Source organism: Rissa tridactyla, chromosome 8 (assembly GCF_028500815.1).
Source record: "Rissa tridactyla isolate bRisTri1 chromosome 8, bRisTri1.patW.cur.20221130, whole genome shotgun sequence".
NCBI lineage: Eukaryota > Metazoa > Chordata > Aves > Charadriiformes > Laridae > Rissa > Rissa tridactyla.
The window spans coordinates 38,662,175-38,676,586 of NC_071473.1; the positions used below are offsets into that span (position 1 = coordinate 38,662,175).

The following is a 14,412-nucleotide window of genomic DNA, read 5'->3' on the forward strand; positions in this document are numbered from 1 at the left end:
GGTATGAACACTGGAGCAACCTTGGTGCAACAATGCCCTGCTTAATTCATTCGAGTCATTGTAGTTTTTAGACTATACCAAAGCCATTTCATGAAATACATCATGCTTCATGGGTTAATCCTGATTTATGTGTGATGCTTTGCTTTTGGGTATTATCTAAATTGTTTTGCCCATCTCTTTGTCATTTATTTTGTGTATCACAAATATGGGTTTCACTCTTTTTTTTTTCACTATTTAAATTATGTGTCTCTTTAAGGAGATAGACCCATCAAGCGATACAATACCCCGTGGCACAATGAGGCACTTTTGCATAAAAAGACATGAAGATGGAGCACACAGTTTATGGGATACTAATGAATTATTTGGATGTTTGACCTTAAATCAGACTCAATCCAGCTAAGCTTGGTAGCCAATGGAATTGAAATGTAATGGATAATAGCCAAAGAGCCAGCAGTATTGTAGGTCTAGCCACAGCTTGTCCCTTATTGACAACCTCAGCTGAGCACCTTTGCACTGACTGGCTGATGAAGTACTTCGTCGCAGAGTCATGGGGCTGCCTTCTCTCCGCCTCAGGGACAGACCATAGCGTGGACTAAGGTTGAACTGCTGCTCCAGGTCTTGGGACACTCCTTCTAGGGAGAAAGAAAGCACTTGAATCTCGGGGGCTAATAACCTGTCATGTCTCATGAGCCCTAAATTCACTGTAATGAAAGTCACCTTGGGCTGAGGTGTCTGTTGTGTCTTCCTCAGGACGCATCTGCACTCCCACCAGTGCTGTTAGAAAGCCCACGCTCCCACTGACTTCCCTGTGGCTCAGGGAAAGAGGAGGGGGGAGCAGAAACAAAACCCCTTAGGATAAGAAGCTAAAAGACAGTACCTCACAGTACCAAATGCACTAATCCTGTGCTGATTTATATTTCTGGATTAACTGCAGTAAATAAGGAGCATCACACTGGTGTAAAACTCATGTGAAGGAGATGAGAATCAAGCCCAGTGGGAACAGAGGAGCTGCAATGCAGGAGCCAGTCCTCTCTGTGCAACATTTAAGGTATATTAGGACCAAAACCTCCTTAATGGGAGCAGTGCTGTTTATTTGCTTCTACCAGCCGTGAATTTGGCTTATTGTCACCAGTACAAGAAGAGTCCAGAATAAGGGACATTCCTGTGCTGAAACATTACTGTGGCATAGCAACGCCTTTTCCTTCTTTGAAAGTAGAGATATAACTCAGTATATCATTAACTAAGACAATAATAAATTAATACAATAGCCAAGTAATAGTGCTGTAATGCTTTCATGTATGAATTGGAATGTGAATACTGAGCTTTTCATTTCATGGTTGAAAAATACATGAGTTGACCCAAATATTAATTTCTGCATTTCAATCATTTACATATCATGGGTCAATAATCATTTTTTGCACAAATGACTTTTCAAATGAGAAGCAGTATATTGTAATGGTCTATCATATTTACAAACGTCTCATTGTTTTCCCAACTTAGCACTTAGTATTTAAAATACACTGGACCAGATATTGTTTGCCAAATATGATACAAAAATGGCTCATGTAAAATGCAGAGACTATTTTCTTTTACTATTATCCATAATTTATAATGTTCATAAACCATGGAGTGGCGTGCCCCTGCCCCTGGCAGGCCCAGGGCCCCACTTTGGAATGGGCATGGTTTTCCAGCAATGGTTCAGGAGACCTGATGCGCCTCTCTGCTGTTTCCTGACCTTAAAAATCTCACCCCTTTGAGGAGCAATCCCTCTGAAGATCCAGCACTGTCAGAAGGGCTAATGGCATTTTTTTGCAAAGTTTAACACGTCCCAAGATTTCTTTACAGCATGTAATGACATCCAACAAAATGCCTAGGGTGTCTTTTTTCAATTACTTTACAAAGCTAAAATAATATAAATAACCTTGCTTTTTACTTACTGGTATTGAACTTAGTCCATCATTTCAGACTGTTCATTGTTTCCTCATATTCCATCCTTTTATTAGCAACATATCCCAACAGAAACCTTGTGTCTTGGAGTAAACAGTGTTTAAGTCCTGAATTAATCAGGGACTAGTGCAACATGTATACACTGCCCAGCAAGATGAATTTACACATCTGCCTTTTCCCCTAATTATAATTCCAGAGGTTGAATGTCAACAGCATACGGGTATATCCTCATAGAGGCATGCAAACACACACATACAGGCGCACACACTGTACATTAATCTCTCTTGGCTTATCTGTTGCTGTCTTTAATTTGTATACTTCAAAATTGAGTGGTGAGGTCATTTATTAGACTGTTTCTGTGAGTTTTATGTGGTGATAAGAAAGCAGTAACATACAATTTGTTTTTATAGAACTCACTTTTGTAAGTATGATCTAATATTTCCTTTCTTTAACTGAACAGTGCGGAAGAAGAGCTTTCAGAGCTAACGAAGAGTTAACTGGCTACATTTCAACTGTCACCATTGTCTTACATCTACATAGAGAGCAGGAGAGAGTCAGAGAGATGTAAGTACAGCAGGCCACTGGGAAAAACCGTTTATAAGTAGAAATTTCTCCTCAGAAGCCTCAGAGCAAATCTTTCCAGTTTGTCTTGATTTTTTCTTTCCCTATTTTTTAAATACAATGTGTGGTGGAAACGATTGTTATTATCCAAAGGACCTTACTTGCTGGCTCGCTGCATCTCTGTTTATGAAATGCCATAACAAAAGTGAGCTCACGCTTGTGTGCTTCCAATGCGTGATGTTCCTGTGTGCCAGATGGGCACTTTCATGACTGTATGAGCGTGGATTATTTCATTTCCTACATCTGGGACTCCAAATGGCTGCACAGAATGCCACAGGAGAGAGGCGCAGATCTTCAGCTGGGGAAACCTACCTTCACAGGGGAACAGGCTACATCAGAGGGGATGAGGCAGAGAAGCCCCAGGTGATATCTGAAAGTTCACATAAACCAGGGCCATAAGGGAAACCTTTAGAACCGGGAACAAGACAAAAATAAACAATAACTAATGCTGTATGTCAGCTGCGGAGAGAGGGGGAGGGAAAATAAACCATAAGCAGTTTCTTGTCTGGCCACAGAAGATGTGTTTGGAATGCTGTTTTGTATTTCAGCTCAGAAACTCTGCTGTGACCTTCAGATATCACTGGGTATTACAAGTTCTACAGATAGCCAGAGAGAAATATCCCAAGGAGAGCTGGCATATACCATGCCATCCTAGTTAATGTTGACTGCGTATTGCTTACAGCCCATTCCAGAGCTGTGACCAGGCAGCCTTGTAAAAACACTGCAGAATCCTACAGTAACAGTCATGACATGAGTGCTACAGTTTGTCATAAAGCTATTGCAGGATTTGGGATAATTACTTGTTTGTTTGTAGGATAAAAGTGTGCTTTCCTTTTTTTTTTTTAAGCCCAAAACAATGAGAGCAGATCCTTGGTATAGTGAGGACCTGGCTCACTACACTTTTGCAGTATCTGTTTCATTACAAAGCCCTCAAACAGAAGGAGATGGTAAGAAGAGACAGAATAGCCTGTTCTGTATGTTTGATTGAATTAGCTGTAGCAGAAAAAAATATAGTTAAGCCAGTGGCTTCCTCAAGATGAAAGAGAGCAAGCCCCCAAAAGAGAACAAATGGAAAAAGTAATGAACAAAAGAAAGTAAGAGCTTGTGACACAAAGTAAGAAAAATAAACAGCAGTTGACTTAACTATTTTGCATAAGATATTCACAAACCACAGCATATTACTGTTTGCTTTATGCATTTTCACATCCTGCTCAGTTTAAAGCAGTAATTTTCTGCAAGGACAACAGAGGGAAAAAAAATGCTTTACACTGCTTATATTAATTACATTTTTTCATTACCCGTCATGTTTTCTACAGGCTTGTGTATTATTACTGTAAAATGTAATGAAACAGAAAAAGAAAAAAAGAATGGACTTCTGGGAAATTTTCCAATTCTTGAAATGCAATGTTAATTGAGTGCTATTTTTAGGTCATCACAGATAGAGCTGAACCCATTGCCATCAGCGCACAGAATGGGGACAGCCCAGGTGCAACACAAACTGGGTGAGGGTATCAGTTTCTACTGATGGAGAAAAAGAGAGCGAAACTAACTCCCCAGAGGGATGGTTCTTGTTGGGTTTGGGGCAGTTTCTATTTCTTAATGTAAAGTTCTTAAAGTAGAAATGAAAGAGAAGGGTGCAGAGCTGGCATGGGTCCAGGACCCACTGTTACCATGGGCACTCCTGAAGGAGACCCGGTGACTCCTATGACAAGAAGGCAGAGCAAATGTAAGTGAGAAGCTCTCTCTGGTTTGGTGGATGACTTCCAGCTCTGGGAGGGAGGGAGCTCTGAAAGTCAACGTAAAATAAAGTCCCCCAAAATGTATCAGAAACGTGATCCCTTTAATTTATAGATCTCCTAAAAGGCTGCCAAAAATCAATTATTTTAATTTGTATATAGTGCAGCCATGGACTGATTCAAGTTCTTTTGAAGTATTTTTAAACAGCCATTGCACAAAGCCATCCTCTTTCCCATATGCAAAAAAATGAATTGAAAACTACAATTTCTCACAGTCACTTTGATCACGAGAAAAGACTCACAGGACTCTGCAAGCAAATCTCAGGCCCCCCGCTAAGTCCTTTAACTGGGTACCTTTACTTTTAGTCCCACAAATCAGCGTAGCTCTACCACTCCCTGTATTATCTGCCTCTTCTCTCAAAGAGTGCAGGGAAGGTGTTTGAGACAATAACAGCTTGTGAAGACCAGAGGAAATAGTTATTGGTACTTGTGGGTGGGTGGAGGTTCACTTTGAAACAGGAGAAGTAGAAAATCTTTGGTGTGTACTTACTAAGTCCAAAATGAAAGGGGAGAGAGCATCCCACAATGGGGGAAGCCAACATTATCTCCACAAAGCTCTTCAGTCTCTGCGTTGCACAGCACTACTATAAAAGCAAACGCCTAATGCAAGCATTTCAGCAGCCGTTGTAAATCACTAGGTGGCATGTTTTGGAAAAACTGAGATTAACCCAAACAGTTTTCTACCCACTTTGGCCCCATGCATGTAACAATCTCAGAAAGCACTTGTGACCAGATGGTGGAATTACCAAGACAGTACATCTGCTTCTTCATTTGTTTTGGTGCTACTGGAGACTTGGTAACCAACCTGTAGGTCTAAGAGACACCTCTCCACCCATATTGGCCCCGGGTCATCAAAAGGCATTTTGGGCAGGATCCTAAACAAAGACACTTAAGCGCCCAAATTCCTGAGATGGTCTGGTCCCTTTTACCTTGGAACAAATAGCTTGCATTCTGGCCTTTTCTTTATTCACTACAAGTTTCTTTGCTTTTCTGTGGTTCTGTTAGTCACTTGAGGGTCCAAACTCATACTTTTTCCAATCTCAGCCCAAGAATCCCAAATATACCCAAGGCCCACGTGAAACAACAGACATCAGTGCTCCCCTGGCTGTGGCACTGTGGCTCTCCTTGACTTACGCAGTAGCATGGGCCTTAGCTATTCATAATGAACTTGTCTTCACTTCTTGTCTGTCTTCAAATCTCTGTGCTCCCCTAAAGTCACATAAACTGTGACTCATCAAAAATATCACCTCAGTGTATTCCAGATGTGTCTCGCCATCCATTTCCCAGAAGATTTGGCATTGGTATAGAAGTGTTACATATTTGCCTGGCAAGGCTTAGCTGGGTAAAAAAACAAAGCAAAGCGAAATACAAACTGAGGAGTTAGTTTGCTCTCCAAACATCTCTAGTGCTAAGATAGAAGTGATAAATCATCAATATAAGCCAACATGATTTTCTCTTATCTGACACATTGAATTAAGACTGTTGAGCTCAAACACTTATAGCAAAATTGACAAACACTTCCTTTTAGGAATGCTGCATCAAAGCTATTAACTTTTATAGTCAGAGACCATTTAAGCCAAGGCAAGGCATGTGCATTAGCACACACTGCCACACACCCGCACACAAGGCGTATGAACTGTGATACTCTATTTGCAAATCAAGAAAGAAATCCTGCTCGGTTTTACTACACTTGCCTTGCCTCCAGCAGTGGTGCCAGCATTTGGACTTCAGTTAGCCAAGCCAAGTGGCCCCAGCTTGTTGCAGCCTCAGCTTGGGTCTTAGCTCACTATTGGCTTGTCAGCACTATACTTCATCAAGACCAATCTCAAGCGTGACAGCTAACCACACACTTTTGTATCTCACCCTGACATGCTCCTCTTTGTATTCAGATTAGAGTTACTCCCCTTTGCTAGGAAAATTGATCTAGATCCACAGCCCTGCAATTGAGAGTCACAGCATTTTTCCACAAAGGACCCAGTATTGTTCTTTCACAAGGATTCCGTTTTCCTCAGAACCCCAAATTATTCTTGTAGGCAGAAACAGGAGGGGTCCTTTGCAGACCACAGCAAATAGATTTCTTGTAATGGGATGATAGAAGTGAGCGGTGGAGTGTATGGAAGGAGCGAAGGGAGCCATGGAACCACAGTGTCCTGGAGCATGGACAGTCTGACCCAAGCCATCTGGATCCCACTACATCACCCCTAGGGGAATGGCTCCCACGTGAGCCAGCCCCTTCAGTGCTCAAGCTACTGTGGAAAGGGCAACAAATTACTTTCTTCTAAGTCAAACACACTGCGTAAATCAGGAAGTCAGTATTCAAATGGAAATTCAGACTTGAGATAATATCTTAAGATACATGTAGCCACTGATTTCCATGGGAATTTTGCCATAGCTTTCACCAGGACTAGGATTTCATCTCTGGGAGTTTTCATTTTTCCACTTGATTAGCTGGCACCTGTCCTCTATTGAAAGACGGTCACAGTGCACCTGAAGAATTGCAGTAATAAGCCAGTCAAGGAGGCTTTGCGGGATGGACCCATGGAGACTGCACTCATTTGACTGGATCAATAGGTGGGATTTCATCAGAGAGAGGGGATTCAAATGTCACTTCGAAAATTTCACTTCAGTGTGTTCATTTTCTGTTTCAACTGTGTTGGGAATGGCCTGTAGATTTAAACTCAGACTCAGAGCAGGAGAAATGAGGATCCATTAATTCTTATGAAAAAAATGCCATTCCAGGCCATAGCCCTAACATAAATGAATTTGGCATGTTCAGGAGTGGATCATCACTTCCATGATGAAATCAATGGATATAATTTAAGCTTCGGTCAGATGAGGCCTCAAGCTTGCAGACCATGCACCAAATGTTTATTAGTGTTTAGAAGGTCAGATAGGTACTGACTGCAGCCCAGTGCATTCAAAGAGTTTAGTTGTCTTGATCTGAGGAAGCAATAGGCAACTGTGCTTAAATATGTTTCAGGCTCTGGGATTTTCAAAAGCCCATGTGTTCCCAACTCCCAGTGGCAACAAGGAGCCTTGGAAGTTTTAAAAATCCGCAGTAGGCACTGATCTGCATCCAGAGGTGCTCAAATATCTGTGGAAATCTGCCTCTAATTTATCCAGCAGCCCTGTCCTTCTGAGTCACATTTGGAACTACGAGCACTTTACTCTGCAAACTGTGCTCCTTTGCATAGCTGTGGGTAAAAAAGGAAGGGAAATGTATTATGTACCTCAACTGACAGGAAAATGCCATAAGCAGTGATGTGCTAGTCAGGATGTTAGAAGATGCCATTGTATACATCAGATGCAGAACCCAAACAAGCTGGGGTAATTACATTTTCCGATGTAAAGGCTTTGCAGATGTGAAGCTTCCCACCCTGCTTCCCAGCCTCCGTGTGTCCCCTGTCAAGGATCTGCACTGCTGCAGGTGAAGAAGCCCTGCTAGGCAGCGTGGCCTGCATGCATCGGCTCAAAGACTTTTACTGCTACAGTGTTGGCACCCAACTCACCTTACACCCAGGAGGACCCAGATGCCAAACTGGGTGTCCATGCTCACACATGAGCCTTTGAAACAGAAAACGTAAGTGGGACAGTTCCTGAATACTTTTGTAGATGTGCTAGCACGTGACCTGTGTGGTCCCCTTGCAGTCCTACACAGGCTAGATTTGAGAGGAGGCAGTGTTCTCTCATTTGTGATCTAACTGATTAACTCTGTATTATCCAGGAGGGTGCGCACAGCCAGACATTGAAACGCTTCTAAAGAACAAATCCCAGAACAACCTGTGCTGGACACACACGGTGCTGCCTCTGACCTCCTGCCAGCCTGGGGAGGAGAGTGGGCTCTGGGGCCATCAGCTTTGGGCGTGAGGGATTTTGAAGTAAAACTAGAAAAAGGTGGCTGATTCTCCACTGGGTTTTACAGGTTGTATGCCAGTGAAACGCTGTTCAAGTCAGTAGAGTTGCACTGCCATAAAACTTCATACAACAGAGCAAGTATCCAGCTCAATATATTTAATGTCAGTGAAGGTAGTAACGTTAATGTCAATAAAGCAGCAGGCAGAACTGACCCCTGGCCTCTCTGATTTGCCTCAGTACATCACACCTTAACCCTATTATTTTCCTCAAATTTTTTTGCCTTGTAATCTTCCTGGGTATCATCAGAATAAAGTTCACCTCCCAGGTAACTCCTTAAACCCAAGCATATCCCTGTTTAAATATTGGGATTGGGATAAAGAATACCATGTTTAAATGGTATCCTATGAAATGGGGTACTGTGCATAAGAAGTCCTGCCAGGTTCCCGTCACAAGGGCTAGTTGAAAACTGGGGGACTGGAAACACTGGCAGCAGCCAATTTCTTTTTTTCTATTTGTTAATCCACTTTGTCTAAACAATATGAACATTTGGTGCATTTAGCTCTAAATATGTCAAATGCTCCTTTAGGAAAGAACTTCCAAAACCTAAAATCATCTCTTAAAATCAAATCCGTTGCCTGAGCTCAAAATTATTCTTCTTTACACAAATAAACACACACACATACTTTGCACTGCAGGAATTGTCCTGGGATAGCACTGTGCTGTCTGTGGAGCCCTGCTAAAGAGCCTGGCTCTCTGATACCAAAAGAGCGCTGCAAATATTAACACATTGTTGAGAGTAGGGGGAAAAAAAGCAAGAATTATTATCCCAGAATGTAACAAATCTAAAAATAAATTGGCTTCGTTTTCACCTATTGCAGACCAATGGGGGTAAAACAACTTTAATTAGTGTAACAGGACAATAGGAATGAAATTGGCTTGGTCACAAGATTTTTGTGGGATGACACTGATGGTATTACTATCCAACTTCAAAGATTTGGAAAGATGTGGCTGCTAACACTGGAGAACAGAAACCTGTTTTTCATCAACTAGGCTGGCCTGACAAATTAAGTCTGTGGAGTCATTAGATTAAGATAAGAGCTTATCTCCTAGACTGACATTTATTCAGAGGTTTTTATGCTGCTCAGCTAGTAATTAGTGCAGTTGAATTTTTAACACTGCTTTGTCCAGTCATTAGACAAATTTGAAATATATACAGTTTTGATTAAAAAAATAACTAAACTCCAAGAATACAAAATTATTAGCTTGGAAAGGTTTTAATTTCTGGAAGAGTTGAGATGATGCTAAAAATCTTCAAGCAGGTCAGAAGTGCTTCTGCTGTTGACTCATTTCCATACTCAGATTGAGAGGCCCCTTAAACAAAATTTTTAGGCACTAAGCAGCAGATATCTGTAGCAAATCTCTGATTTCTTTCATGCCCATCCATTTTGTAATTCTGCTGCTTTACAGGGGCAGGAATACAGTGAAGGCTGCACTACTGCTCGTCAACGCTTGTCTGCCTCCTTCGGCACTCAGGTTGGGATTTCTGGGGGGGCAGTTTCAAAAGGATTCTTCTCTCATATGACTGTTTTCATGGGATAAGGTTTATTTTTCTTGTCGTAATTTTCTTGTAATAACAGATGGATTGTTCCACAGTAAACCAATGCATTACTTTTGGACACATTAACACTGCTTTAGACTAACAAATCTCACATTTTTTTAAACAGCTCATTTTAAGTAACTGAAGATCAGAATTGGATTAATAATTAGTGATTAAATGGATGAGTGTTTGTTTATGAACTTTGACAGGTTTGTTACAGCTGCATCCTGTTATTGCTGTTACAGCATTTGTTTTGCCCGAAGTGCAGCCATCTCAGTATCTATGGTTGTTACCTTTAGAAATACACAGGCAAGGGGAGGTCGTGGTGGTAAATTATGGTTCATCCAACTACTTTATTACTGGCTTTCACAAAAAAAGAAAAGCATGGACTCTGGAAAGACCAAGATGATCTCAGACTGCCTGCTTGGCAAATAAACTGTCTTTCTTTGCATTTTACACCTTACTGCCAAGACCCCTGAAGTCCATGGACTCACAGGCCCAGGCCAGTTGGCTGCAGAGGATGGCCGGTGTTGCCACTTACCTGCACTCCTGAGCCCAAAGCGGCAGTGGTAGAGCGGGACACAGACTCTCAGGCCAACTGGTACCAGGGTCTGCATGCTGGCTTTTTGTGTCCACTTCCGTGGGTTTGGGTTTTCCTGCCATTTATATGACCCCAAAGCACAAGAGGAGTTAAGCATCTCATAAGCACAACAGCTCTTCTGTGGCGCTGTGGAGGCACGAGGCAGGGAGTGATTTCAGAGCTTTGCATAGCCAGGAGTGAGACCCTGCTGCCCTCCACTTTCTGAGCAAGACCCACAACCTAGACCTGCCCTGACCCCTGTCTTGAGGCAGATCTTTCAGCCCTCTGTGATGGTAAGACCCCTGATACTTCCCACTACAGGTGTGAAACCCTACGTAGTAAATTTAAGCTCCACAGCAATCACTGCCACTGAGCGCCCCACCCATCCCTGGTCTGCAGGTGAGACCTCAGCTTGTGGTCAGGAGTGACTAGAGGTGGACATGGAGACAATATATGTGGCAATGCTCATAAAATGGCCTGGAAAGAAATTTGTGTCAAGCTGAACCATTTGCATCAATCCCCAAAAAGCTTCAAGTACTGTTTGGCAGGCAAATTTTTTCCCCCTCTAAGTTTTAGATGTTAATGCTGCCTTTGCTGTCAACCAAGACAAAAATCCCACGTAACTCTCAATGTATAACTCGCTTCACATCTGGGGTGGCCCAGCAGGGAGAAGTGGAACCCATTCCTGAACCTTGGGTGAGCATGAGGAGAATACCCAATTTCTGATGTCTCTAGGGAGGAGCATGGTCCAAACAGAGGGAGGGGGAGGGGTTTTAATTCAAGCTTCCCATGATTTGTGGCAGTAGCACTCCTATTTTCCTGGGTTTGTTTCTTTTCTTATGTCGTGCATTGCTACGTTGTACACTGCTACAGAAGCTGGATCATGTCAGCACTACCCAGGCAAACTTCAGTCTGTTAGGCTGTTAGATAAAACGGGAAATGTTGCCATCACACGCACACACAGACACAAAACCAAAGAAAGCCCGCACCTTTGGGACAAAGCCCCAGCTAATATGAAACTATTAACAACTCCTTTTGATGGGCTGTGGAGATAACAGCATACAGGTGTCTTGAAGTTGTCTGTCACAGCTGTCCATCAACAGTGCTGGCATATGGGACAGTAACCTGGCCCGAGAGCCATTTCAGACACCTCCTAGCCTGCTTCCATCCTCCTGTACTTCCATGAGAGATACCATTGACCTGCACCTTTACCTTGGGTCAACAATTTAAAGACAACTGCTGCTTGATAGTGCACACAAAATGAATTATTAGTCTTGGTTCTGGCCTAAGTGTCTGGAGACTGAGACCTTTGCTGGCCCCACACAGAAAGCCAAGGGCTGACAGAAGCACTAGCAAAAGAGAAGTCCCAACAGGTCAAGGGAAGGGGCATTGCAGACTAATAAACGCCGTTACTACGAGGAGAACTTTGTTCAACTTCTGATGCCAGAAAGGACAGCCTGAACTGGCAGGTAAATCTCCCTGAAGATAGCGGAAATAGAGGTTAGAGCACCATATTTATCTCAGGCTACTTAGTAAATAGTGAGATACTGCAAAAAGAGAATTGAAGATTTAGCAGCAGGAAGGTGTCATTGAGTGGCAATAACAGTACAACCATGCTTTACTGTGCCTTCCATTTGCAATGTCCCGGTCTCAGGTGGATGATTGCTCTTCAGCATTTGGCCGAGGTCAGGCAGGTGAGAGAGAATTTTTTCTCAAGTTTCTAGTGTTCCTAAGCAATTTTTAAAATGAGAGAAAAGGGCAGTAACTTTTTTTAACTGGCAAATATGTTTTCAGTGTCACCAGAAAGTGCTGCTTCTCAACTTAGACATCAGTCTGATTTTGTTTTGATAGCTTTTGGCTTCTAAGTTTGGTACAAGAGGTACTCATGTCCCAGAAAAAAATATGCTTGCCCTTTTAAACTGGATTCCATAGGCTGAAATTTATCCATGGTCAATGTTTCACAGTACAGTAAATTATGCAGCAGGTTCCACACAAACATCCTTTACTCTCTGAAACGAAGGTGGGCACTCAGTAGCACAAGTACCTTGATGTAGCTAGCCATCCAGCTGTTTGTGTTTTCCCCCAGGCATTCGACACTTCGTACAAATAACTACACTTTGCACTTCTGAAACACGCATCCTGTGACCCCACAGGGCAACCGCAAAGGTGGGGTAAGCACCTCTATTTCTATTTTATACGTACTTAGCACTTCTGAAATGCAAGCTCAAGGCAGGTTGTGTTGAACATCTAAGTTTGGAGAAGTCTTTCTGGAAAGCTGATGGAAATTGTATGCTCAAATGTTAGTGGTAAGGCAAGTGGCCAGTGGTCAATGCAACTGTTGGAAGGTGGGTTCCCTCACACTGTGTGAAAGCCCCTCTCCAATACCCCAAGCTTCTCCCCATTTTGTTTTACTGTTGTACAGTGTTCATTAAACCTTTCGCCATGACATGCCGTTGCCAGTGTGCCAAATCCTGAGCAAATCACATCCTCTGTTCTTCTGTAGCAGATTTGTGAGATAATCTATTATAGATTAATCATTTCAGTCTTACGGTGCAATGTCAAAAATAAATTGGGGTTATGAAGCTGGAGGGGAGCCACTTGGGGGATGGTGTGTTCTCATTGACGCTCCTCATTTGACTTTGAAAACAGTGTCACGATGAGATTTTTGAAGCTGATTGTTACCCCGTGGAATCCAAATCACAAGGTAAAAATGCTGTGGAGTAAGTTTTCATCTCCACAAATAATATCTCAGTGTTGAACTGTAGATGATTCTCATGCTATTTCCTTCCCTCTCCTCACAATATGAAACTTATCTGGGCCGATCCATTACATCTCTTTAGAATAATAGATGGCAGAAGAATAAATAGAATAAAATAAAAGCCAACCCCTTTTAAGGACTGAATATCTGCTGGAGATGGAGGTATCCAGCCCAGGAAAATAATACAGGCCAGGAAGACAGCCAAATATACTGTATGAAAATATTCGTTTGCATAATTTTAAATATCCTCTAACGTTTTATAAGCTCTCAAATGTCAGGCAGTGAGTAATGGGCCTACTACTGTAGTCCTTGTTACACTCCCAACTGAATCACAGCAGGTCCTTGGTGTCTCCTAAACCAGAGCAGGGGTTAGTGCACAGGGAGAGGCTGTTCTCCCTCTTAGCTCCCTGGTCTCTTCTGCAAGACAGGAAGATCCACAATCCTCTCTGAATTGGGTATGAACTGAGAAATGAGACATTTAGTTCTACCTGTGCTGCCATGTACCATCCACCTAGACAGCAAGGCTTTATCCTGCCATCAGTTATTGAATGCAAACCTACAGTGACTTCATGACATGCTTTACCTTCCGAAGGATGGCAGAATATTGCAGGGACTAGAAGGAATGGAAAAGCACTATTTTTGTTTCAGTTTCTTTTGCTTGGGTGCAAAGTAAATCAAACCAGGCTCCACGCTGAGTGATATATCATATAAACCTTCGATGTGATATGTATCCAACGATTTGGTTTTCACTACAGTAGCTTTTCACAATCCATAAGTCATATGGAACATAGAGAGATTTCCTAGCTTGAAATGCAAAGCGATTTTTTTTAAGATATGCTGGGGATTTTTTCCATACCAAGAAGAGTTGCTGAAGAACACAGCTGCAAGTATGTGCCAGAGCGTATTCACTAATGATTTACTTGAAAGATGTGATGGTAACTAGAGTCCCTTACAGAGTTCTTCTTAGCAATTAATGCATTAGAAGTGTGCATTTAAGCAACATTAAGACTGTAGCAATAAACTAACCAACAGAAGAAAATGGCTAGCATAGTGCAATTCTGAACTGGTTTGAACTGATCCATCTTCCACTTGTGACCTATCTTTTCCATTCAATGGGTAATTACGCATCATATGCAACATCATGAGCTCAAAAAGCTTGATGCGTGAGGTGTGTGACCCTAGAGAAAAACATAGATAAATGGATAGCATGTCAAAAAGAGTATATGCCTTTAAAATAGCATTAGAACATTGATATGAT

General features: G+C 42.2%; 1 long non-coding RNA gene across 2 annotated transcripts in view; it reads left to right on the top strand.

Annotated features, from left to right (window-relative positions):
- The first annotated feature begins 470 nt into the window (after positions 1–470).
- LOC128913653 (uncharacterized) overlaps positions 471–14,412 on the top strand; it is a 26,685-nt gene continuing 12,743 nt past the window's right edge. For both annotated transcript variants that reach the window (XR_008468027.1, XR_008468026.1), the window contains exons 1-2: positions 471–1,048; positions 2,408–2,511. This is a non-coding gene — a long non-coding RNA (uncharacterized LOC128913653). The remainder of the gene's footprint in view (positions 1,049–2,407; positions 2,512–14,412) is intronic.